General features: G+C 40.8%; 1 non-coding gene and 1 pseudogene across 1 annotated transcript; one reads left to right on the forward strand and one right to left on the reverse strand.

Moving 5' to 3' along the window:
* On the forward strand, window positions 1-25,040 carry LOC131810548 (alcohol dehydrogenase class-3-like; annotated as a pseudogene).
* On the reverse strand, window positions 23,661-23,733 carry TRNAN-GUU (transfer RNA asparagine (anticodon GUU)). The gene has a single exon. It is a non-coding gene; the product is annotated as a tRNA-Asn (tRNA).
* Window positions 25,041-25,559: the final 519 nt, after the last annotated feature.

Consider the following 25,559-nt stretch of genomic DNA (forward strand, 5'->3'; position numbering starts at 1 on the left):
ATGGCGGAAGTTTGGGACCACGAAGTATCCGCTAAACCTCCAGAGGGGCTGAGACTAAGGTCAGCCATGCAGGTACTCAGTCATGTAGACATAATAGATAATAAAGATGTGGACAATAAAAATTCTGGACACCAAGGCTCAGTGGGCTTCCCTGGTTGGCAATGCTCCGTGTGTACTGTCACATATGGTGCCGTGAGAAGTAAGTACCATATGCACACCTCCACTTGGAGAAGACACTGGATACTCCCCACTGAAAAGTCCCATGGACGCTGCCTTATGTTCCTCTTGTGGTGATTTTAATGTGTATCCTTTCACTACCATAAATTGTAATTATGAAAAGAACAGATTTCAGTGAGTTTTGTGAGTCTTTCTAGCCAATTATCAAAACTGAGCATAGTCTTGGGAACCCCCAAGTTTGCAGCTGGTGCTAGAATGATTCCCAAAATTTGTATTTCTTTGTGTAATCCTTATCCACTGAGCATGAGCTGGGTTTATTGACTGGTTTGTTAACAAGCAAAATCTGACTGAAGTGATGGGATATCCCTTCTGAGATTAGTTTAGAAATAGGCTGAGGCTTCCATCTTGGGTGCTCTCTCTTACATTGCTTGCCCAGGAAGAAGACAGTCCCATGGAGAGGCCCACTTGGTAAGGGACCAACAACCACAGAAATGAGCTTGGAAGTGTATCTCACCTCAGGTGAATCTTCAGATGAGACTGTAGCCCAACCTGACAGCTTGACTGCGATCTCATGAAAGACTTTGAGCCAGAAGTACCCAGCTAAGCCATGCCCTGATTCCTGACACACAGAAACTGTGAAATAATAAGTGTTTGTTGTTTTAAACCATCATGTTTTATGTAGAGGCTGCTTTTAGGCAAAGAGACTTGAGCGAAGGAAGGTAGGAAGGGCAGATAGCAAGGCCCTGACTGGATATGGACAGGCCCCTCAGGGGGCCCACCTCAAGATTTCCATAGGCCCTCACTGACCAGTGGGCTACTTACAACCAGGCACAGTTACCAAAGAAGAAAGAATCCCATTAGTCACCATGCCTCTTCAATTTCCCCCTTTAAAAACCGCCCCCACCGACTACTTCATGGTAGACAGCTCTCCTCTGCTCTCCTGCTGGGCCACTCCCTTGTGGTGGATTCAACACAACTCTATCTCCTTTGTTCTGCATCGGGTGAATTCTTTCACCTTCGAGACCAATGGCTTCCACCAGATTCCTGCCCCACATTTGGGGGCCTCCCCATTTAGACATCACATTTTGAAGTAATTCTTACAAAATGGGCTACAATGTAAGGTTATCAGGGGAAATTCTGTATTTAGTAATCACAAATGTTTTTATCTGCAGGTCCTTTTTCTGGAGCCATTCAATTTCTTTGTAGAAGAACTTCCCAATCTCCTCAAATGTATATGCCTGGCTAGTTGAGTTCAGGGGCCAAAGCTGGAAAAGAGACTGACCTTTCACTAATGCCCTCCATTTTTAGCCCAAAGGCAACCCCCACCCCTTAGGCATGTCTGTGGTGCCTAAATCTGGAGCCCCTCCCACATCACCTGAATGGTCATGCCCAGGTAGAGAAGGAGCTGGATGGTCTAACAACTCTATATAGTCTTTGAAGAATTCTTGTTTTCAGCCCTTTTTTAAAATGAAGAGTGCTGTTCACATGAATCAACTACGGAAAGGTTATGGATTTACTATGAAAGACAAAACAGCAAAACTTTTAGGAGATAATATAGAAGAATATCTTCATGCATCAATTATAAAGGGAAAAATGATAAATTGGTCTACATTAAATATAAGAGCTTTTGTTCATCTCAAAACACCATACAAAAAGACAAGACAGATATTTACAACATATGTAACTCACAAAAGGCTCATAACCTAGCTATATGAAGGTATATTAAAAATCTATAAGAAAACAAAGGCAACCTACTGGGAAAAATGGGCAGAAAATTCTGAGCAGGCAATTCATAAATGAAGACTCTTAATAAACCTATGAAGAACTACTTAATGTTGTTGGTAATCAGTGAAATGGAAGAAAAAATTTTTTTAAAGATTTTATTTATTTGACAGACAGAGATCACAAGTAGGCAAAGAGAGGGGAGGAATCAGACTCCCTGCTGAGCAGACAGCCTGATGTGGGGCTCGATCCCAAGACCCTGGGATCATGACCTGAGCTGAAGGCAGAGGTTTTAACCCACTGAGCCACCGAGGCACCCCGAAATGCAAGAATATTTTAAATGATCTATCACAACATATCCACTTGATACACTGCAAATATCTATCAGTAGAAGCATGGTAAATAAATCCTGTTCAGACAAGAGAATACCATCCTTCCATGAAAATGCACAAGCTGAAGATACATGGAACATAGTGGATGAATCTTGAAACACATTTTTTTTTCAAAGATCTTATTTTTAATTTTTATTTATTTATTTTTTAAAAAAGATTTTATTTATTTATTTGACAGAGATCACAAGTAGTCAGAGAGGCAGGCAGAGAGAGAGAGAGAGGAGGAAGCAGGCTCTCCGAAGAGCAGAAAGCCCGATGCGGGGCTTGATCCCAGGACCCCGGGATCATGATCTGAGCCGAAGGCAGAGGCTTTAACCCACTGAGCCACCCAGGCACCCCCAAAGATTTTATTTTTTTTAATTTATTTGAGAGAGAGAGAGACCAAGAGAGAGCGCAAGTGGGGGGAGGGGCAGATGGAGAGGGAGAAGCAGACTGAGCAAGGAGCCCGATGCAGGACTCCATCCTAGGACCCCAGGATCATGACCTGAGCCAAAGGCAGACACTTAACTGAGCCACCCAGGCTCTCAAAACACATTTTTAAATAAATGAAACAAGATACAAAAAAAAATTAGTATGATTCTATATATATAAAGACTAAAATCAGGCAAAATTAGGAATATATATATATAGAGAGAGAGAGATAGATTATAAAACACATATAGTTTATGTCTAAGTATAATTATATACTTCATATATACATATATTATGAAGTATATAATTACTGTAAAAGTCAGGCTACTGGTTATCAGGAAGGAATGCTAGTAATGTTGCATTTCCTGGCTTGGATGGTGTTTAATGCGTATATGATTCATAATGATTGGTTACTCTGTAATTCATACTTTAGCTATTTTTATGTATATCTTTTATATTCAGTAATAAGTTTAATTCTTTTTTTTTTTTTTTTTGGTATTCTATATTTTGTTGTTATTGTTACTGCCGTTCTACTACTTACAACACTCTCTTTGGAGGCACCTAACTGACTTAGTCAGTAGAGCATATGACTCTTTTTTTTTTTTAAGATTTTATTTATTATTTATTGGACAGACAGCGATCACAAGTAGGCAGAGAGGCAAGCAGAGAGAGAGGAGGAAGCAGGCTCCCTGCTGAGCAGAGAGCCCAATGCGGGGCTTGATCCCAGGACCCTGGGATCATGACCTGAGCCGAAGGCAGAGGCTTTAACCCACTGAGCCACCCAAGTGCCCCGAGCATATGACTCTTGACTTTGGGGTCATGGGTGTGGAGATCACTTAAAACATTTTTAAAATGCTCTGTTTTATTTTTCTCATGATAATTCCACCTTTATATAATACCTTTTTTCCTTCTTTGTTTCAACAATATCTATTATCTCCCTGCCCTGTGCAACATGAGTTTATTATAGCCTCTTCCTCCTGTCTCACCACCTTCTCTCTCTCCATCCAGTTTCAATCAGTAACATCACTGGCTCAGAGCTTAGTTTTGTGCCATTATAAGCATTAATACACTTATCCTTCTGCTACTTGATTTGTCACCCTTAAAAGGATACCCTTTGATTCCAAGCTATTACACAGGAGGCTTTCAAAACTTTCTCTTCTCCCAGATTCTCTCCCTTCTCCTATTTTTTGGTAGTTCTGGTCTTCCTACAATGTCAGAGCCTGTAACGTTCTGTCACTCTCATTCCCACCTTTATTTTTCTTTATCCTTACTTTTATTTTTGTTTGCTTATTTGGTCTAGATCTGATTCTGATTCTCACTGCCAGCTCTTTTAGCTGAAGTTTGCCCATGTTCTATTGGCTGGTTGCAGTTAGATCTCTGGCAGTTTTCTCAAGGGTTCACATAATCAATATTTTCCAGATTCTTGCTGGCTTAAAGCTATTTGTCTGTAACCTTTACATGTGAAAGACAGTTTGGCTGAATGAAAAATAATCTTTGGTTCAGTTTTTTCCTTGAGTATGTTACAGGTATTGCTCTTCTGTTTTCTGACATTCAATTTTGCTCTTGGAAAGTCTATGCCAATTTGATTTTCTTTCCTTTTTAAATGGCCTTATCCTCCTACCTAGCTCCCCAAATAATTCTTCCTTAAAATAAATTTATTTATTTATTTATTTACTTATCTATTTTTAAAAGATTTTATTTATTTATTTGACAGACAGAGATCACAAGTAGGTAGAGAGATAGGCAGAGAGAGGAGAAAGCAGGCTCCCTGCTGGGCAGGGAACCCAATGTGGGGCTCGATCCCAGTACCCTGGGATCATGACCCAAGCCAAAGGCAGAGGCTTTAACCCACTGAGCCACAGAGGCGCCCCCTTCCTTAAAATTTAAATAAATTGAGATGCTTGGGTGGCTCAGTGGGTTAAGCATCTGCCTTTGGCTCAGGTCATGATCCTGGGGATCTGCGATCAAGTCCCACATAAAAAAGACTTTATTCATTTATTTGTCAGAGAGAGAGAGCACAAGCTGGAGGAGCAGCAGAGGGAGAGAGAGAAGCAGACACCCTGATGAGCAGGGAACCTGATGTGGGACTCAATCTCAGGACCCCAGGATCATGACCTGAGCTGAAGGCAGTCGCTTAACTACTGAGCCACCCAGGTATCCCTCTAGTAGTTCCTCTGATGGCCACTGAAATGACTGATCAAAGGCCTTACAGAAAGCAAAGACATAGGCCAAGAACTTCTATACTGACCCTTTCTGTAAGAGATAGTCTCATCCTGGTGCTAAATTTGAATACACATGATCCTCCTTAACAGCCTCATTGAACCACTACCTCTTTAAAAAGAAAAAGGAATTTCAATCTTCCTCCAAAGGAAAACTAAAGAATACACACAACCAAATGCCTAATTTATCAGCTAAAATCTTCCAAATCTAAGTCTGAGGTTTTGCCTAAATTTTTCTTAAAATCTTTTTTTGGGGGGGCACTAGTGTCTTTATTTGTATTTTATCCCAAATGCCTTTCTTCTGAAATATAATTTCTTTATCAAAAGTGTTTGTCTAGGGTGCCTGGGTGGCTCAGTAGGTTAAAGCCTCTGCCTTTGGCTCGGGTCATGATTCCAGGGTCCTGGGATCGAGCCCTGCATCGGGCTCTCTGCTTGGTGGGGAGTCTGCTTCCTCCTCTCTCTCTACCTGCCTCTCTGCCTACTTGTGACCTCTGTCAAGTAAATAAATAAGATCTTTAAAGAAAAAAAAGCGTTTGTGTAAGAAGAAAAAAAATGTTTGTCTAAACCATAAGAGACTCTTAATCTCACAAAACAAACTGAGGGTTGCCAGGGGGAAGAGGGTAGGGAGAGGGGGGTGGGGTTATGGACGTTGGGGAGGGTGTGTGCTATGGTGAGTGCTGTGAAGTGTGTAAACCTGGTGATTCACAGACCTGCACCCCTGGGGCTAATAATACATTAGATGTTAATAAAAAAATTTTTTTAAATGTTTGTCTAAATAACATACAATTAGGGTCCCCTGGGTGGCTCAGTTGGTAGAGTTAGTGCCTTTGGCTCAGGTCATGATCCTAGGGTCCTAGGATCGAGTCTCACATTGGGCTCCTTGCTCAGCAGGGAGCCTGCTTCTTCCTCTTCTGGTCCCCCTGCTTGTGCTCTCTTTCTCTCACATAAGTAAATAAAATCTTAAAAAATATATACATATTTATAATAATTATTAATATATATCATTTATTGTGTGATTATCATATAGTCCAAATTTTGAAAGGCTTTTCAAGAATTTAGAAAAATACAACCTAGCACAATGATAAAAGAATCAGTCCTTAAAAACGGTACAAAGATCCTTATTTTTAGAATGTTAGTGAATGGTGCTAAAAGAAACAGCTCATGAAAAGCCATAGCACATGTGGATTATAGTACATTGAAGTTACAGTTTATTATGCACATGACATATAGGTTTTCTCCTATACATTTATAACTAATTTCCAGACATTTTTGGCCCATCCCCAGAGATTTTTATCCTCTTGTAAAATAAATACTTTGTTTTTCATTTGTTTATTTGTCCACCAGAACACTGGTGGACACCAAGTGATCAAGGTTAACATCACTGGTAAGATACAGAAAAATCATGTTGTACCCTTGATGTGATGCACTGAGAGGGGCATGTTACCTTGCGGTATTCTTCCCAATGATGCAGAACCTCAGTCATCATAAAAAACATCAGACAACTGTGGGATGATTATTCCAGTTGCAGGACAGTCTATAAAATAACTTATCAGTGTTCTTCAAAAGTGTCAAAGACTATGCTGTAGTTACTAAATATTTTGTGTGTTCATTATTTTTTAACTTTTGTGAAGTATTTCACAGTATGGATCTTCTCTAGTTTATTTAACCAAGTTCTCCATTAACACAGGATGCTGCCAGCTTTTCACTCTTACAAACAATACTTCTGTGAACATTACTGTAAATGTATCATTGGGGTTTTATGCAAATAAAACTATAGAGTTCATTCTTGGATCAAAGAGTATACACATTCAAAAAAATTGTTTTAAAGATTTTATTTATTTATTTGACAGATCACAAGTAGGCAGAGAGGCAGGCAGAGAGAGAGGAGGAGAAGCAGGCTCCCTGCTGAGCTGAGAGCCTGACTCAGGCTAGATTCCAGGGCCCTGGGATCATGACCTGAGCTGAAGACAGAGGCTTAACCCACTGAGCCACCCAGGCGCCCCTAAAAAAATTTTATAGCTATTATTAAATTGCATTCTCAGTGGCATTTGGCTGGTTCAGCTGATGAAGCATCCAATTCTTGATCTTGGGGTTTTGAGTTTGAGTCCCATGTTGGGTGTAGAGATTATTTAAAAAAAAAAAAAAGAAAAAGAAATAAAAAAATTGCCTTCTCAAAAGCCTGTACCAATTTATAGCACTTTTTTTGTTGTTCCATCTTTACCCTCAACACTCTGAAAATTCCTTTCCCCCATATTTTCTTCAACACTGAGCATTATCAATTATTTTTCTGTTGACCAATCTGAATGAAAAGTGATGGATTGGAAGGAGGATTCTGGGAAGATGGCAGAGTAAAAAGCACCAGAAATCTCTCACCCCACCTTGACAACAATTTCATTGGCAAAATCTGTCTGGTGTACTATTTTGGAACTCTGGAGTCTATTGCAAGACTTGCAACTTCCAGGGCAAGTCTTGGACAATAGATTGTGGTTAATTTTGGTCAATTTAAGCTCCTACCTAAGCAGCAGCTGCCTATCCCCTACATCCCAGCCCCACTGCAGGCAAGTGTATATACATTCCAGGGGCAGCTTGCACACAGCTTGTGGGAGCCAGGGTAGGTAATAGAGACTGTGTCCTCTAATGATGCAGGGATCTGTACTCTGATCAGTGATTGCTGGTTCCAATCATGGAGGTGCAGACATGGAGGTAGGCAGCCATCCTCCCCACCAGGGTTACATGCCTCTCCGGCTCTGGTTGAGGCGACTTTCAGAGGATTTAAAGGGCTGATGCTTTTTTTTTCTTTTTTTAAATCTCTATTTTTCTATTTTTTTCCTCTTTTAGGAGCTGCACTAGGACATTTGAGGACACTTAAGGACTAGGACATTCCAAAGCAAGCACATGTATGAGGGAATGTATAAAGTCATTATGCATGCCCAGGAAAATGTACAGGACCGGAAAAGACTGGACAAGATTCAGGGTACCTGGTGGCTCAGTCAGCAAGGCATGTGACTCTTGATCTCAGAGTGATGAGTTTGAGCCCCACGTTGGGTGTAGAGTTTACTTAAAAAATAAATAAATAAAAAATCTTAAAGCCTGGAGAAGACTCTAAGTTTATACCTCAGGTTTATCCCCAGCACAGATACAGTTTACAAAAATCAAAAAGAAAAATGAAAACAAAAGCAAAAAAAATAGCAAAACTTAGAGAAGAGGTTTTCCTTCTTTTACCACATTATTAAGTTCAAAAGTCCAGTTTTCTTTTTTCTTTTCTTTTTTTAAAACTACTTATTTATTTGATATTCGGAAAGAGAAAGAGTAGCAGAGGGAAAGAGAGAAGCAGGCTCTCCGGTGAGCAGGGAACCTGATGCGGGGCTCAATCCCAGGACCCCGGGTCATGACCTGAGCTGAAAGCAGATGTGTAACTGACTAAACCACCCAAGCACCCAACCACCCAAAACCCAATTTTTTCAACAAAAAAATCACAAGGCATATAAACAAACAGAAAAGTATGGCCCATTGAAAGGAAATAAATCAACAGAACTATATCCCTGCAACCAGATGAAGGACCTACCAAAGACTTTATTTTTTTTTTAATTTTTTTCACAGACTTTAAAATAACTGTCTTAAAGATGTTCAAAGAAGTAAAGGAAGACATGAATACAGGCAAGAAAATAATTATAAGCAAAGTGAAAAATATCAGTAAAAATACAGAAAACATAAAATGAAATGAAAAAGAAATTCTAAAGGTGAAAATTACAACAAATGAAATGAAAGATTCACAAGAAAAATTCTTTTTTCTTTTTTCTTTTCTTTTATTTTTTTTAAGATTTATCCACCTATTTATTTAACAGACAGAGATCACAGGTAGATGGAGAGTCAGGCAGAGAAAGAGGAAGGGAAGCAGGCTCCCCACTGAGCAAAGAGCCCGATGCGAGGCTCGATCCCAGGACCCTGAGATCATGACCTGAGCCGAAGGCAGAGGCTTTAACCCACTGAGCCACCCAGGTGCCCCACAAGAAAAATTCAATAGCAGATTTGAGCAGGCAGAGAAAAGAATCACTGAACCTGAAGATAGGACAATGGAAATGATCACTCCTGAGGAACAGGAAAAAAAATTGGAAAAGAAGAAAACAACAGAGTCTAAAAGACCTGTGCAAAACCATCAAATGGACCAATATAAACATTGTGGGAATCCCAGAATATAAATAGAGAGAAAAAGGGGCAGATATATTATTTGAAGAAATAATGGTCCCAAATCTAAAAATCGTCCCAAATTTGGAAGAGAGAAATATAAACATCCAAGAAGCTCAATGGACTCCAAGGAAATTTAATTCAGAGACCCATACTGGGGCACCTGGATGGCTTAGTCAGTTAAGTGTCTGCTTTCAGCTCAGGTCATGATCTTGGGGTCCTAGGAAGGAGTCCTGCATCATGCTCCCTGCTCAGCCAGGAATCTGCTTCTCCTTCTCCCTCTGCTCCTTCCTCCTGCTTGTGCACGCATGTACATGCTCTCCCTTTCTCTCAAATAAATATATCTTTAAAAACAAACAAAGAAAACAAAGAGACCCATACCAAGACATTTTAATCAAACTGTCAAAAGACAAAACACAAAGAAAGAATTTCGAAAGCAACAAGCGAGAACTGACTTTTCACATACAAGGGATCCTCTACAAGAATGCTAACAGATGGGGCACCTGGCTAGCTCAGTCAGTAGTGTGCAACTCTTGATCTCGGGGTTATGAGCTTAAGCCCCATAGTGGGTACAAAGATTACATAAAAGAAAATGTATGCTTATACAAGGAATAAAGAAAATATTGAGGTGTATATATTTTTGCAAAATGGTTTTACAGTTTTCCTAACATTCTTTTGCTCTTATTTACTTTTTTTTTTTTTTTTTTAAGTAGGCTCAACACCCAATGTGGGGCTTGAGCCAGCCAGGTGCCCCATTGTTTTGAGTAATCTATCTTTCCTCACTGATATGAAAGAGATTTTTTTTCTCCCCAAGATTACTTCTTTATTTGTTTGAGAGAGGGAGAAAGTAAGAGAACACAAGAGGGAGGAGGTTCAGAAGGAGAAACAGTCTCCCCACTGAGCAGGGAGCCCGGTATGGGGATGGACCACAGGACTCCAGGATTATGACCTGAGCTAAAGGCAGACACTTAACCAACTGAGCCATGTAGGCGCCCTGAAAAAGATTTTTAAGTACATATTAAATATTATGTACATTTAGGTCTGTTTTTCTACTTTCAGTTTTTTCCTTTGGTCTAATTTAGGTCCATTTCTGCTCGAGTGATAGTATGTGTGAATTACTATAGCTTTATAATAAGATTTATTACATGGTTATTTGGAATTCAAACCATCTATTTCTCATCTTTGTCAGATGTTACTTGGATCTTCTCAAATATTTACTCTTCTAGATAAACTATAAAATCATTTCATGAAAATCCAACCAAATAAGCAAACAAACACAAGCTAAATTGAAATTACAGATTAATTTTTGGGAAAATAGCTATACTTAAAATCTATTTTAGTCTTCCTAGCCAAAAATGTCTTAAAATTTCATTCAATTCTTTTTTCTTTTTTTAAGTTTTTTTTTAAAGTAATGTCTACACCTCACATGGGGCTCAAACTTGCAACCCCGAGATCAAGAGTTGTGTGCTTCACAGACTGATCCAGCCAGGTGCCCCCAATCCTTTTAAAAAAAAAAATAGTTCACTTTAATAAGCAGTTCTTGAATACCCAATATGTATTAGGAGCTGTACTAGGTAGGCATCAGAGACACAAAAATTAAGGCGTGGCTTCTAGGAATTCCTATCCTGGCTGGGAGGACTGACAAGTAAACAAGGAGCACTAATATAATGTGTGATAAGTAAATATAAAAATATGTTTACCACTTAGAGAACATTGATAATGAAGACTGTAAGTGCCTCATGGAAGGCTGCAAGGAGATATGATCTTTACCAGTTCCTTGAAGGATGAGCATTAAATTCACCAGCAGCAAAGTAGGGAAAGTATTCTGAGGAAAAGGTATATGGAAAGGGACAAAATAATGAAAGGGTATACCATGGTGGGTTTGGAGAATTATGAAAATTTACTATGGGTTGTGAATTAGGTTCAGATAATGAACTGGCAGATGAGACTGAAAAGATAACCTATCTTGGGATTTTTAAAAAATATTATTACTAACAAATAGCATGTTATTTGTTTCAGGGGTACAGGTCTATGATTCATCAGTCTTACACAATACACAGCACTCATCCCAACACATACCATCCCCAATATCCATCACCCACCCCCACCCCAAACCCCACTTGTCTTAGATTTAGAAATAAGAGCAGAATTTAATATGCACCATCACTGTTTTATGCACTTTCTGTGTATCAATTTATGTATTCCTTACAAAAATCTTATCAAGTAGTACAATTACTGTATGTATTTTTCACATGCAAGAAAGACAAAAGGAATAAATAAACTTGCTTGGTCCTATAGCTGTGAGTTACAATCAGAATTTACTCCTAGAAGTTTGTCTTAACCATAAGGCTCACTATCTGTCTCTCTCTGTAGCTAGCTTTGCATGTTATGGTAAGAAGTTTAGCTTTTATTACAGGTAACAAAGAACCAATGAAGATTTTTTTAGTAGGGGAGGGGCAGATGGAGAGGGAGAGAGAGAATCCCAAGCAGGCACCACACCCAGCACAGAGCCCAACACGGGGCTTGATCTCACCACCCTGAGATCATGACCTGAGCCGAAATCAAGAGAGAGACACTTAAGTGACCAAGCGACCCAGGTATCCCGCCAATGAAGACTTTTTAATGAAAAATTTAAAGAAGATTTAGAAAGGAGTGACATATTAGGTCAATTTGAGAGGGAGAATTACTTTGGTAGCAGATCTGAGGATGAAGTAGTAGGAAAAGAATGGTTCCCAGGAGGGTGCCTGGGTGGCTCAGTGGGTTAAGCCGCTGCCTTCGGCTCAGGTCATGATCTCAGGGTCCTGGGATCGAGCCCCGCATCGGGCTCTCTGCTGGGCAGGGAGCCTGCTTCCTCCTCTCTCTCTCTCTCTCTGCCTGCCTCTCTGCCTGCTTGTGATCTCTCTCTGTCAAAAAAATAAATAAATAAAAATAAAAAGAATGGTTCCCAGGAGAAAAGGGAAGAGGCTGTTCCTAGTATTCGTGATGTGTGGCAGTGAATGCCGGGGGACTGCGGGGAGGTCAGGAATCGTGTGGCATTTCCAAAGTAGATGAATAGAATTTGGTGGTTAGTCGGATACAAGGATCAGGGAGGCGTCGAGGACAAGTTGAGCACTGAGAATCTTGCAGAACATCCCATGGAGTTTTCTAAGGACTATTCAGGCAGAGTCACACAGCTACAGATACGGATTAGTGAGTCATTCAGTTTATTAGTGGTAATTGAAGCCTATGGGAATGGATGGCTCGGGTAAAACAACCCAACAGAGCCTTAGAGAACACCAGCATGTAAGTAATCAACAGGAGAGAAGTAGCTCATAAAAATAAAGATAAAGACTGGTAAAACAGGTAGGCAGGTAATTAACGTAAAAAATACAAAGTAATAAATACCATTAAAAAAATACAAACAAAGTAATGTGGGAGTTGAGAGGAGGATTATGACTTCATCTTTCTGAGTCTCTGTTAAATCACCTGTAAAATTAGGTTGGACTAAGTGGTCCCTGAAGTCTCTTTTGTCTCTAAACCTCTGAATCTATTCAATGTCTAATCATATGCCCACTAATGTGGTAGATGCTATGGGAAGATACAAGGCATAATCCTTGCTGCGGAGGAGCTTTCACTTTGTTGGGGATCCTACTCCCCCAACATACCAAAAACCACTGGAGAAAGAGAAAGAGAAAGGGGGGGATTTGTGGCATACCCTCTGGGCTGCAAATCTGGAGAAGGAAGAGAATACCATGACCTGTGTATGGAAGCTTACTAGATTTAGGTAGAGAAGGGAAGAGCATGGGCAGGAATAAAGAAGTGAGTCCATTGACTTCACTGAACTTGAAGATCGCTACTGGGAACATGTGGGAAGTAGAACTTTCGATGGCTAGGGTAAGGCAGATTGGGGTGGTTCTTCTAAACCGGAGAATGGGATTAGAATTGAATGGATGCAAGTTGCAAGCTACTGTAGTTTCTTGGGCAGGGCTGTAACATACTTAAGGCACAGGATGTAGCTAATTTGATCTCAGCTGTTTTCACTGTAGGAAATGTCTACCATTATTACACTTCTTTTTTTTTTTTTTTAAGATTTTATTTATTTATTTGACAGAGATCGTAAGTAGGCAGAGAGGCAGGCAGAGAGAGAGGGGAAGCAGGTTCCCCGCTAAGCAGAGAACCCGATGTGGGGCTCTATCCCAGGATCCTGAGATCATGACCTGATCCGAAGGCAGAGGCTTAAACCACTGAGCCACCCAGGCACTCCCCATGGCCCATCTTGTACTGTAGTGGGTGCTGGTCTGTGAGGCCCAGGTCAGCCCCCATTGGTCTGAAGCTCAGCTTCTGGGACAGTGGACAGCTGGCAACTCTCAGCCAAGGCTCCTCTCTGGAACTTGCCCTTGGCTAAAGAGAACCACCTGTCTGATGGCAGGCCACCTCACCAGGAGCAACCCACACATAGTAACTGGTTGACGGGGTTTACCAAGGCCCATCTAACTCCGCCAAGTGCAAAAAGACTCAAAAGTGTCATCTGCGCCGCCTTATAATTAAGGGGTGAGGGGATTTGTGGCATACCCTGTGGGCTGCAAATCTGGAGGGATTAACTGAGGCTTTGGTGGCAACATCACAGTTCAACTCTTGCCTAAACCTTTTTCCTTCAGTCTCCCATAGGTGCCGATGCCAAGGACACTTCCTGATAAACTTCCTGCATGCAAATTTCCATCTCAGATTTTTCTCCTGGGAACTGAACTGCAACACATGGGATAATTAATTATACTTTCACATAACTTGTCATCTAGGCTGCTGAACGATTTAAGTGCAAAAAATTTTTGTAAACCCAGATTTTGGTTTGAGCAGTTTTCCTTGACAACGTTGACACTTTAGTTTAGAATACCAAGGTCTTCCTCTTGTAAAACCTGTGATATCTAAGATCACATATCCATTTGGTAAAATATACATCAGTGCAGTTTTTGAGAAAAGTACAGCCACAAACAGCTAAGCGTAAATAATGAATACTGATCAAAATGAAATGAGTTAGGGGACAGTTGGCAGGATATACTCTTGCCTAGTGGAACACATTGCTGGGTGCCTTGTAGAGTAATACACCCGGAGGTCACAGGTATTGTGCAGAAGTGGTCAGTCCACAGCTGGAAATTTTACAAAGTCCTGTTTCAGATCACAAAGAAACCGTGACACCGTTTGATTTTTTTAAGTTGTTGCAGTCCAAAATATCTTGTACTTAGCAACACTTTTTTAAAAAACGTCACCGACCATTATACTACCAGACGTCTCTCAGTTAAGCACATGGCTCTCCCTCAGTTTATAAGCACCATGAACAAAGTTTAGAAATTCAAAAGTTGGAATAAAAGTGGGCAACAAAACATTGTCATTCTAAAATTGGTGGTAAAGGGCACCTGGGTGGCTCAGTCGGTTAAGTGGCTGCCTTTGGCTCAGGTCATGATCCCAGGGTCCTAGGATCAAGCCCCACATCGGGCTCCTTGCTCAGTGGAAAGCCTGCTTCTCCTTCTCCTACTCTCCCTGCTTATGTTCCCTCTCTCAATGTCTCGGTCTCTCTGTCAAATAAAAAAATAAAATCTAAAATAAAATAAAATTAAATTAAATTAAATTGGTGGTAAAGTGGTTAGCATCGTTAGAAGGGTTACCTCAAAGTGTCCAAAGCATAGAGTACCTGTGCAAAATATCTTGCTAAGGCAATGACTGGTCTGGCAGCTTTTGAGGGAAGTTATTGCTGATGACCTATGTTACTTTTTTGTCCTTATGATGCCTTGTCTTTTTTTTTTTTTTTAAAGATTTTATTTATTTATGTGTGTGTGAGAGAGAGTGAGCACAAGCCAGGGGAACAGCAGGCAGAGGGAGAAACAGGATCCCTGCTGAGCAAGGAGCCCCATGCAGGATACCATCCCAAGACCCTGGGATCATGGCCTGAGTGGAAGGCAGACGCCCAACCGACTGAGCTGCCCAGGTGCCCCTAAAGCCTTGTCTTTCAAGTGTCCTTTCCTTCACGAGATTAGATTTCCTTCATGAACCTTAGAAACAAGTAACATTCAGTGCCCACTAAAAGGTTTTAGCCTTGAAACAGATGGGCTTACATTGTACTCTTTATTAACAAATACAAATTCTGTAAAGTGAAATGTATTGAAAATGCAGGGTCTGCAATTTATATATTGCCAAAGAATAAATTATATCCTGTGCTATCATTGTGTGTTCAGGAATAATGAATACTAGGAGAAAGTAGCAAAGTAGTAATTATACCAATTACAATTGATTAGTTGGTATTAACATAAAAAGACACACTCATTTTATTATTCTCTCTTATGCCACAAGAAGGCATTGATGCATTAAGATATATGGTTCCAGGGGTGCCTGGGTGGCTCAGTCAATTTGGTGTCTGACTCTTGACTTTGGCTCCGGTCGTGAAATCAAGCCCTGTGCTGGGGTCCACAACCAGCACAAGTCTGCTTGAGTTTCTCTCTCTCCTTCCTCTACACCCTGCCCCCATCCACCATGGGTGTACCTGTGCTCTCTCTCAAATAAATAAATCTTAAAAAAAAAAAAAAAAGGTATCTGGTCACTCTTTCAAATTCCTTTATTTTATTTATTTATTTATTTATTTTTAAGATTTTAAGTAATCTCTATACCCAATCTTTTCACAGCCAGCAGGGTGTGGAAGAAAGCAGTTATACCTGATTCGAGGGTTTCGGTGTGAATCACGGTCTGGGGAGGATGGACCTGCCTATTATACCCAACAGGGGCTCAAACTTACAGCTCTGAGATCAAGAGTCACGTGCTCCACAGACTGAGCCAGCCAGGCACCCCTAAAATTCCTTTTTATAAATATCAAATTCAGCAAATTTAGAAGAGTACCGGGAATTTGTATTGTTGCCCTTGATGAAAATTTCTTTTAGTTACGCTACAATTTTCATTGTTTTTTTTTTTTTTTAAGATTTTATTTATTTATTTGACAGAGAGAGATCACAAGTAGGCAGAGAGGCAGGCAGAGAGAGAGAGAGGAGGAAACAGGTTCCCTGCTGAGCAGAGAGCCCGATTCAGGACTCGATCCCAAGACCCTGAGATCATGACCTGAGCCGAAGGCAGCGGCCCAACCCACTGAGCCACCCAGGCGCCCCCAATTTTCATTGTTTTTATGCTTCTCTGGTTTCTAATTTTCTAATCTGTTTTTTGTATGCTATTGTAATACATTCACTGCATTTTTTGCATCTATCTACAGAACAAAATAATGCAAAAGCGCTGTAATAAATGGAGTATATCAAGATATGCTATTGTTTATTTTTTGTTAAGAAATTGAGGTTAATGGTGGCAAATTAATTGCTATTTTAGATATAGAAGAACTCTCTTTCCTTGCAGATCTTCAGTGTGAATCTGACAGTCTAGGAAGACAAACTGATCATCTTTTATTTTTCCGGTGAGTTGGGCACCCTTTATATTTTAAACAAAGAAAGGAAAGTCTTTGTGAAATTAAATTTAACCTTTGGAAAAAAACAGAAGTATTCTTTAGTACATAAAACATTAGCGTAAATTATCTCCATTTTCTCAAGTCATGGAGTAGAGAGCAAGTATTATGCATTGCTGCCTGAACAATTTATTTAACTTTTTTTTTTTTTTGTTAGAGAGAGAGAGAGATAGAGAGCGCACACAGGCAGGCAGAGTGGTAGGCAGAGGCAGAGGGAGAAGCAGGCTCCCCGCTGAACAAGGAGCCCAATGTAGGACTCGATCCCTGGATGCTGGAATGATGACCTGAGCCGAAGGCAGCCGCTTAACCAACTGAGCCACCCAGGCGTCCCAATTTATTTAACTTTTTGATGACCTTGTGCCCTCTATGGTCAAACAAGAACACTATAAGAAATAGGCAGTTTTTTTTCAAAAGTAGGAGAGAGGAGTGCCTGTGTGGCTCAGTTGTTTAAGCGTCTGCCTTCAGCTCAGGTTATGATCCCAGGGTCCTGGGAGGGAGCCCAGCATTGGGCTCCCTACTTGGCAGGGAGTCTTCTTATCCCCCCTCCCCCACCCCCCAGCTCCTGCATGCTCTCAAATAAATAAATAAATAAATGAATAAATAATCTATTTTAAAAAGTAGGAGAGAATAACAGTGTGGATTGAAGGGAAGACGTTCAAACTTAGTAAAAAGCACAAGACATAAAATAAGGCAAAGGACATTTAAGTGTGGTGAAGTAGATGCTCTTTGGGCCATTTTTAGTGAGTGGTTAAAATTTAATTACAATCATCAGCAAAAGCCTAACATATAGTCACTGACAGGATTCAGTTTAAGAAAGCTACTTTCTAAGCTGTACATACATCTTTCCTTTTTACAAGAGTTTAATTGCATAGTAGAAGAAAGAAATAGAGAGGTAAGGTGAAGCTGAGCTTTTAACTGTCCTAATTATGTAATCTTAAACTCCATTTTCAAGTAATTTACTTGACCAACAATTTTCAAGACCGGGAGAAAGAAAATTATAGAAAGGTATTAACACCTCTCTCCTACTGTATTTAAAGCATTTCTCTTCACTTACTGAAATATAATGGGACATTTGGGGTAACTTCCATTTCATTTCTAAGTTCTGCATAATGAGATTATGTTTTCATGTGAACAAAATTTCATTATTACAAGATGTTAATGTCCATTTTGCTTTTTTTTAAGTAGCCTCCAAGCCCAATGTGGGGCTTGAACTTATAACCCCGAGATCAAAACCTAGACCTTAGATCAAGACTTGGATGCTTAACCAATTGAGCCACCCAAGTGCCCCTGTTAATATATAAGGCATTTCTAGGTGCACCTGGGTGGCTCAGTTATTAAGCAGCTGCCTTCAGCTCAGATCATGGTCCTAGGGTCCCGGGATTGAGACCCACGTCGGGCTCCCTGCTCAGCGGACAGCCTGCTTCTCCCTCTCCCTGTGCCTGCCATTCTGTCTATGTATGCTGTCTCTCTGTCAAATATATAAGTAAAATCTAAAAAAAAAAAAAGGCATTTCTACCTATAGCAAATTGTATATAAACTAATATTACTAGTGTACTTTCTTTTTTTTTTTTTTAAGATTTTATTTATTTATTTGACAGATATCACAAGTAGGCAGAGAGGCAAGCAGAGAGAGAGAGAGGAGGAAGCAGGCTCCCCGCGGCGCAGAGAGCCCAATGCGGGGCTCGATCCCAGGACCCTGGGATCATGACCTGAGCCGAAGGCAGAGGCTTTAACCCACTGAGCCACCCAGGCGCCCCACTAGTGTACTTTTCTTCAGTTGATTTGACATTCTCTTATAATTAATATTTTTTCTAAGATTTTATTTATTTATTCGGCAGAGAGACAGCTAGAGAAGGAACATAAGCAGGGAAGTGGGAGAGGGAGAAGCAGGTTTCCTGCTGAGCAGGGAGCCCAATGTGGGGCTCAATCTCAGGATCCTGGTATCATGACCTGAGCTAAAGGCAGATGTTTGTTTGTTTATTTATCTATTTATTTGACAGAAAAAGAGAGAGCACAAGTAGGCAGAGAGAGGGCAGGGGAAGCAGGCTCCCTGCTGAGCAGAAAGCCCGATGAGGGGCTTGATCCCAGGACCCTGAGATCATGACCTGAGCCAAAGGCAGAGACTTAACTCACTGAGCCACCCAGGCACCCCTATAATTAATATTTTTATGATGGTGCAAAATTAGCTTTGGAAAACTAAAGTTTTTTTTTTTTCTGTGTGTGTTTTTTATGATTTTTATTTATTTATTTGACAGAGAGAGATCATAAGTAGGCAGAGAAGCAGGCAGAGAGAGAGAGGAGGAAGCAGGCTCCCTGCCGAGCAGAGAGTCCGATGCAGGACTCAATCCCAGGACCCTGAGATCATGACCTGAGCCGAAGGCAGAGGCTTAACCCACTGAGCCTCCTGGGCGCCTGGGAAACTAAAGTTTAACTGAAGGTAAGTCAAAATGTTGTAGTCAATATTAATAATTTTTAATATAAGTAAAGTCTCATTTTATTGTATATGAATTACTGTGTTGAATCCAAATCTCATTAAAAGGGAAATTTACTGCTACTGAACATAGACAGACTATTTAATCATTTACATAAAATAAATACAAAGCACATTGTTCACATCATTATCAGCCCACTATCCTCCTTTTTCCTTGTCTATCTGCCATCCTTTCTTCTAATGTTAGCTCGACAGTAATTGATGGTATGATGTTAGATAAGTCATCACTATCCAGTTGTAAGATTTCTGGTTGGTGAATGTGGAAATTAAGGGCATGACTTGAAAGTTGCATATATCACTTCAGTCCCTATCTCACAGAACACAACCCAGTCACGTGGGGTATGCACATGATTGGATGGGAAACTGGGGGATGAGTGTTTGGCTAAGCAGCCATGTGCCCAGCAAAGACTTCCATTATTATAGAAGGTGAGAGCGTATGTTCAAGGGACAAGTAGTAGGCACCCCTGGAGGGATAATCTTGAATCTTTATAATATGTTTTAAAAGACAGGTATTAGAGGGGGCGCCTGGGTGGCTCAGAGGGTTAAGCCTCTGCCTTCGGCTCAGGTCATGATCTCGGGGTCCTGGGATCGAGCCCCGCATCGGGCTCTCTGCTCAGCGGGGAGTCTGCTCCCCTCCCCCCCGCCTCTCTCTGCCTACTTGTGATCTCTGTCAAATAAATAAATAAAATCTTAAAAAAAAATTAAAAAAAATAAATGACAGGTATTAGAAACTTCAGATCTCAACCTACTGTTAATAACAAATTACTTATCCCTCATCTCTCAACTTTTATGGCTATTTTCCAGCCTAAACTATATAATAGACCTCTAAAAACATCCCTATTCACCACTACTAAAATTATACCATAAAGCCATTACATATCTATTACATTCTTCTCTGTAAAGAAGAACATTATGGGGAGTAGATGGGTGAATTGCTCATCATGGTGGGCCTGCTAAATCAAAAGGGTTATCTTTTACCCTAGGGAGATTTAAAGTATACTTGATACATTATTTTTATCTAACTTCTTTCTCTCCTTCTTCTGGAGGAAGCACCAGCCCCATCTTACTTTGGGAAATTATCACTCGAATCTAGTCAACTTCCTACTGTAGTATTCTACCACCAAAACCACAGGTACATGACCCAAGCCTGGCTAATCACATGACCCCAATGACCTGGTCATACTTGGGTCCGAGGACCAAGCATGAAATCCAGACCAGATCAACTGGAACCCTTTTTGGAATTATACGTGCTGATAGACTTGTTTCTTCTGAGATTACTAAAGTGGGAGGATGGAAGTCTGGAGCTGCCTCGGCTTTGGCTCCCGTTATACAGAGGAAGCCTCTGTGTAGGAGGAGAGAATAAGGCCAGAAAAGGAAAAAAAGGAATGAAAAACAATTAGAATGACAAAGAACCCCCGGATTATTTGACCCAGCACCCAGCTCTGTCCTTAGCAGGTAAATGAACCAGTAAATGTCCTTTTATTGTTGAAGATATTTTTAGTTAGCTTTCTGTCACTTGCAAATAGAGTTCCAATATGCAGCAATACATTCTAAAGATAGAGGAAGCAAAGAGGATCTAATGAAGCAAACGTTAGTCGTCAGGGTAGAAAGCGAGGTTAAAATAAAAATATAAACCTCCATTCACAAATAAGTTAAAAAGTGCCCCAGTAATCTGTATTATATTTTTCTCACTTATTTTCCATCCCCTTGGTATACAACAAAATTGTATTGAACTTGAATGAAATGTGGGGTTTCTCTCCGTGACTGTGTGCCCTACTGATATCAAAAACAGCACCCTCTGCATACCTGAGTGGCTCAGTCATTAAGCATCTGCCTTTGGCTCAGGTCATGATCCTGGGGTCCTCCCTCTCCCTCTTCGGATCCCTCTGCTTGTACTTTCTGTCAAATAAAATATTTAAGCAAACAAACAAACTAAAAACAGTACCCTATGATATAGAGTGACTATCCTTGAGTGGTGGTTTCTGAATAATTTTCATTTTCTTCTTTCTTACAGCGTCTTCCAAAATGCCTATAATAAACACATTTTTAACCATTTTAATCAAAGTTATTTAATTCATTTTTATTATTATATTAGTTTTCTGTTGATGCTAAAGCAAATTACCACAAATTTAGTGGCTTTAAAAAAACAAATATTTATTTTATAGTTTTGGAGGTCAGAAGTCTAAATTGGGATCTATAATGCTGAATTTCTTCAGGAGAAGAACATTCTGGGCTGGTTTGTTTCCTTACCTTTCCAGTGTCATGAAACTGCCCACATTCCTTGGCTCATGGTCTCCTTCCTTCATCTTCAGAGCCAGCCATTCAGCATCTTCTTCCCTCTCTGACTTCCAACTTCCCTCCTTTATGGACCCTTGTGATTACACCAGGCCACTCAGATTAATAATTTCCTTATCTCATGAACCTTAACTTTCTTTTAAAGATTTTATGTATTTATTTGACAGAGAGAGAGAGACAGTGAGAGAGGAAACACAAGCAGGAAGATTGGGAGAGGGAGAAGGAGGCTCTCTGCTGAGCAGAGAGCCCAATGCAGGGCTCGATCCCAAGACCCTGGGATCATCATCTGAGTGTAGGCAGATGCTTAACAACTGAGCCACCCAGGTGTCCCCAACTTTTTTTTTTTTTTTTAAGATTTTACTTACCCATTTGAGGACCACCCAGATTAATCCAGAATTATTTTCCCATCTCATGAACCTTAACTATTTTTTAAAGATTTATAATCTGGGACTCCCTTTCACCAATCTCTGTGGAAGTTTCCCATTACTGTTTTCCTTTTTTTTCTTTTAATTTTTAAAAAAGATTTTATTTATTTATTTGAGAGTGAGAGCATGAGAGGGAAGGTCAGAGGGAGTAGACCCCCCAGCCCACGGAGCTGGGAGCCCGATGCAGGACTCAATCCTGGGACTCCAGGATCATGATCTCAGCTGAAGGCAGTCGCCCAACCAACTGAGCCACCCAGGTACCCTACTGTTTCCCTTTGTTGGATCAGAAGAGCACACCCTCCAGCAGCTCCTTAAGAAAAGATACTCAGGGGGCGCCTGGGTGGCTCAGTGGGTTAAGCCGCTGCCTTCAGCTCAGGTCATGATCTCAGGGTTCTGGGATCGAGTCCCGCATCGGGCTCTCTGCTCAGCGGGGAGCCTGCTTCCTCCTCTCTCTCTGCCTGCCTCTCTGCCTACTTGTGATCTCTCTCTGTCAAATGAATAAATAAAACCTTAAAAAAAAAAAAGAAAAAAAGAAAAGATACTCAGGTAATGTTTTTGAGATCTCACTTAACTGAAAATGTCATTATTCTATCCTCAACCTAATAATTTGACTATGTGTAGTCACAGGTTGGAAAATTTTCGTAAGAATTCCAAAGACACTACTCCTTTGTCTTTTTAGCTTCCAGAGCTAATTTTGAGAAGCATGAAGATATAGAGATTCTAGATTTTTTTTTTCAAAGTTGTTGCTGTATTCTCTTCTTTTATTAGGAAATGTCTTCACAGTCTTTGTCTATATAAACAGTATTGAGAATGGACTACCGGTATCATCTTGAGGATGCCTGACATCACCCCCAGGTGCCTGCCTGGGCCCTTCTGGGTTCATGATAAGGAGCTCAAGAAAAAATACACCACCCTCCCTATCACCAGTATGGAGGATACCACAAACATTTTCCTAGTGAGCATTACTGATTCTTGATTATTGATATCTCCCCTAGATCTTTCATAATCTTCTTTTTGTCCTTGGTATTCTGACATTTCACAATAATATGCTCTGAAGTTTATTTTCATCTGTTGTGCTGGGACACTGGAATCTAGAAACTCATATCCTTCAGTTTTGGAAAATTCTGGATTATTGTGTTGATGATTTCCTCTTTCTTTCTTTCTTTTTTTTTTTTTTCTTTTTTTTCTCTCTCTCTCCTCTCTTTTCTAATCTCAAAATATTTGGATATTGATCTTCTGAATTAATCCTTTTTCTTTTCTCTATATTCTATTTTTGCCTTTTTGGCCCCACTTTCTGGGACAGTTTGGCAATTTTTAAAAAAGATTTCATTTATTTGTCAGAGAGAGAGGAGCAAGCAGGGGGAGCAGCAGGCAGAGGCAGAGGGAGAAGTGGACTCCTCACTGAGCAATGAGCATGAAGATGAGGGACTCCATCTCAGGATCCTGAGATCATGACCTGAGTCAAAGGCAGACAATGAACCACTGAGCTACCCAGGCATCCCCAAATTTTTAATTCCTAGATTATATTGAATTTTAACTTCTGCTACCATCAACATTCCTAAGAGCTGTTTTGTTCTCTGGGTGTTCCTTAATAAAACAGCATCTTGTTTTTTTATCTTCTTCTCAGAGGATATATCATTCCTTCTTTTCTTTTTTTTTAAGATTTTATTAATTTATTTGGCAGACAGAGATCACAAGCAGACAGAGAGGCAGGCAGAGAGAGAGAGAGGAGGAAGCAGGCTCCCCGCTAAGCAGAGAGCCCGATGCAGGGCTCAATCCCAGGACCCTGGGAACATGACCCAAGTTAAAGGCAGAGGCTTTAACTCACTAAGCCACCCAGGTGCCCCTACATCTTTCTTTTTTAAGTAAACTCTACCCCCAATGTGAGGCTCGAACTCACAACCCCGAGATCAACAGTCACATGCTCTACCAACTGAGCCAGTCAGGTGCCCCATCTGAGGATATATTTCTTAACGAAAGTTTCCTCCTTGCACCATCTGTTTTCCTCATGGGGTTTCTTCTGTTTTTGTTCCTAGTCTTTCACGATAAAGATGCTCATTGGCTATGTCTGGTAATCCTCAATTGTCTGTTCGTAGTTAAGAATGGGATGTCCCCATGAGGCCCACCATGTCTGCCCCTCACTGACCTGAGTCCAAGGACACGGCGAACCACGTTATCAAGTGCAAGGCTTCACCTGCCTGGGAGGCAGGAGAGCCTCTCTCTGTATGGGAGGTAGAGGTGGCATCTCAAAGGCTCGTGAAGTTCGAATTAAGATGATCACCACTGCAGTTTGCCACACCAATGGTTATAACCTGAGTGGAGCTGATCCCGAGGGGAGTTTTCCAATGATCTTGGGCCCTAAAGGTGCTAGAATCAAGGAAAGTGTTGTCAAAGGCTTTACTAAGCTGAAGGCCGATGATACTGTCATCCCACTTCATATCCCATTGTGGAGAATGTAACTTTTGTCTAAACCCTGAAACAAACCTTTGCAGAAGGTAAGAGTTACTCAAGGGACAAGGACTAATGCCAGATGGTACTAGCAGATTTACTTGCAAAGGAAAGACAATTCTACATTCCATGGGAACCAGCACATTTCCTGATACAGTTGTGGCTGACATCTCTGTTGCTAAAATTCATCCATTAGCACCTCTGGATAAAGTCTGCCTTCTGGGTTATGGCATTTCAACTGATCATGATGCTGCTGTGAACACTGACAGAGGGCAGTCTGGCTCCTTTGGTGCCATCTTTGGCCTCGGAGGAGTTGGACTGGCAGCTCTCATGGGCTGTGCATCCTGGATCATTGATGTGGACACTGATAAAGATGAATTCATAAGGGCCAAGGAGTTTGGAGCCTCTATTAACCCTAGGACTTCTGGAAACCCATCCAGGAAATGCTCAATGAAATGATGGGAGAGTGGCCCATTCCTTCAAGTGTGCTGGTTACGTGAAAGTCATGAGAGCCGTGCTCTAGGCCCACCACCAAGACCGGGGAGTCATCATGGTAGTCAGAGTAGCCACTTCAGGGGAAGAAATCACCACTCGCCCGTTTTAGCTGGTCACAGGCCACATGTGGAAAGGCACTGCCTTTGGAGAATGGAAGAGTATGCAAAGTGTCCCAAAGTTGGTGTCCAATAGATGCCCCAAAAGATTAAAGTTGATGAATTTATGACTTGAAATCTGCCTTCTGAACAACTGAATGAAGCCTTTGAACTGATGCATGCAGGAAAGAGCATTTGAACTGTGGGAAAGCTTTAAATTCAGAGAAAACATCTCCATCCTTGTACCCAAGTCCTGTGGTCCAACTGGCACAGCCAGACAAGCAGAGAGAAGCTCTTCCAAGTTCATAGCCTCTTAGACCTTCTCTACTACCGCTTCTAGAGTACCTATTCTAGGCAACAATATTTTGTGTATGATTCATAAATCTCTAATCGAGGACAAGGCTAACAGTCATAAATCTGTTTTTTGAACTCTCCTTCACATAAATAATTGCTCGCTAATTAAGGAGTATTCTAAAATAATAAAATTCGTTTCTGGAGGAAAAAAAAGGTGGGGAAGTAAAACACAGATTAGAAGCTCTGTGTGCTAGAGTGGAAGGGGTTGTTGAGCCTCACTGCTAAGTTACTTGGCTGAGTCATTTGTTGAAAAACTGTCAATTTCAACAAACTTTAGGTTTTTTTCTCTTGGGCTCCAAAGACTTTCCAATTTCCTGTTGAGAGAGGGCAGAGAGTAGGGGATGGAGGGATGAATAGCCTCAGTCCTCCAGAATATCATTTG

The sequence above is a fragment of the Mustela lutreola genome, chromosome 10 (genome assembly GCF_030435805.1).
Source record: "Mustela lutreola isolate mMusLut2 chromosome 10, mMusLut2.pri, whole genome shotgun sequence".
Lineage (NCBI taxonomy): Eukaryota > Metazoa > Chordata > Mammalia > Carnivora > Mustelidae > Mustela > Mustela lutreola.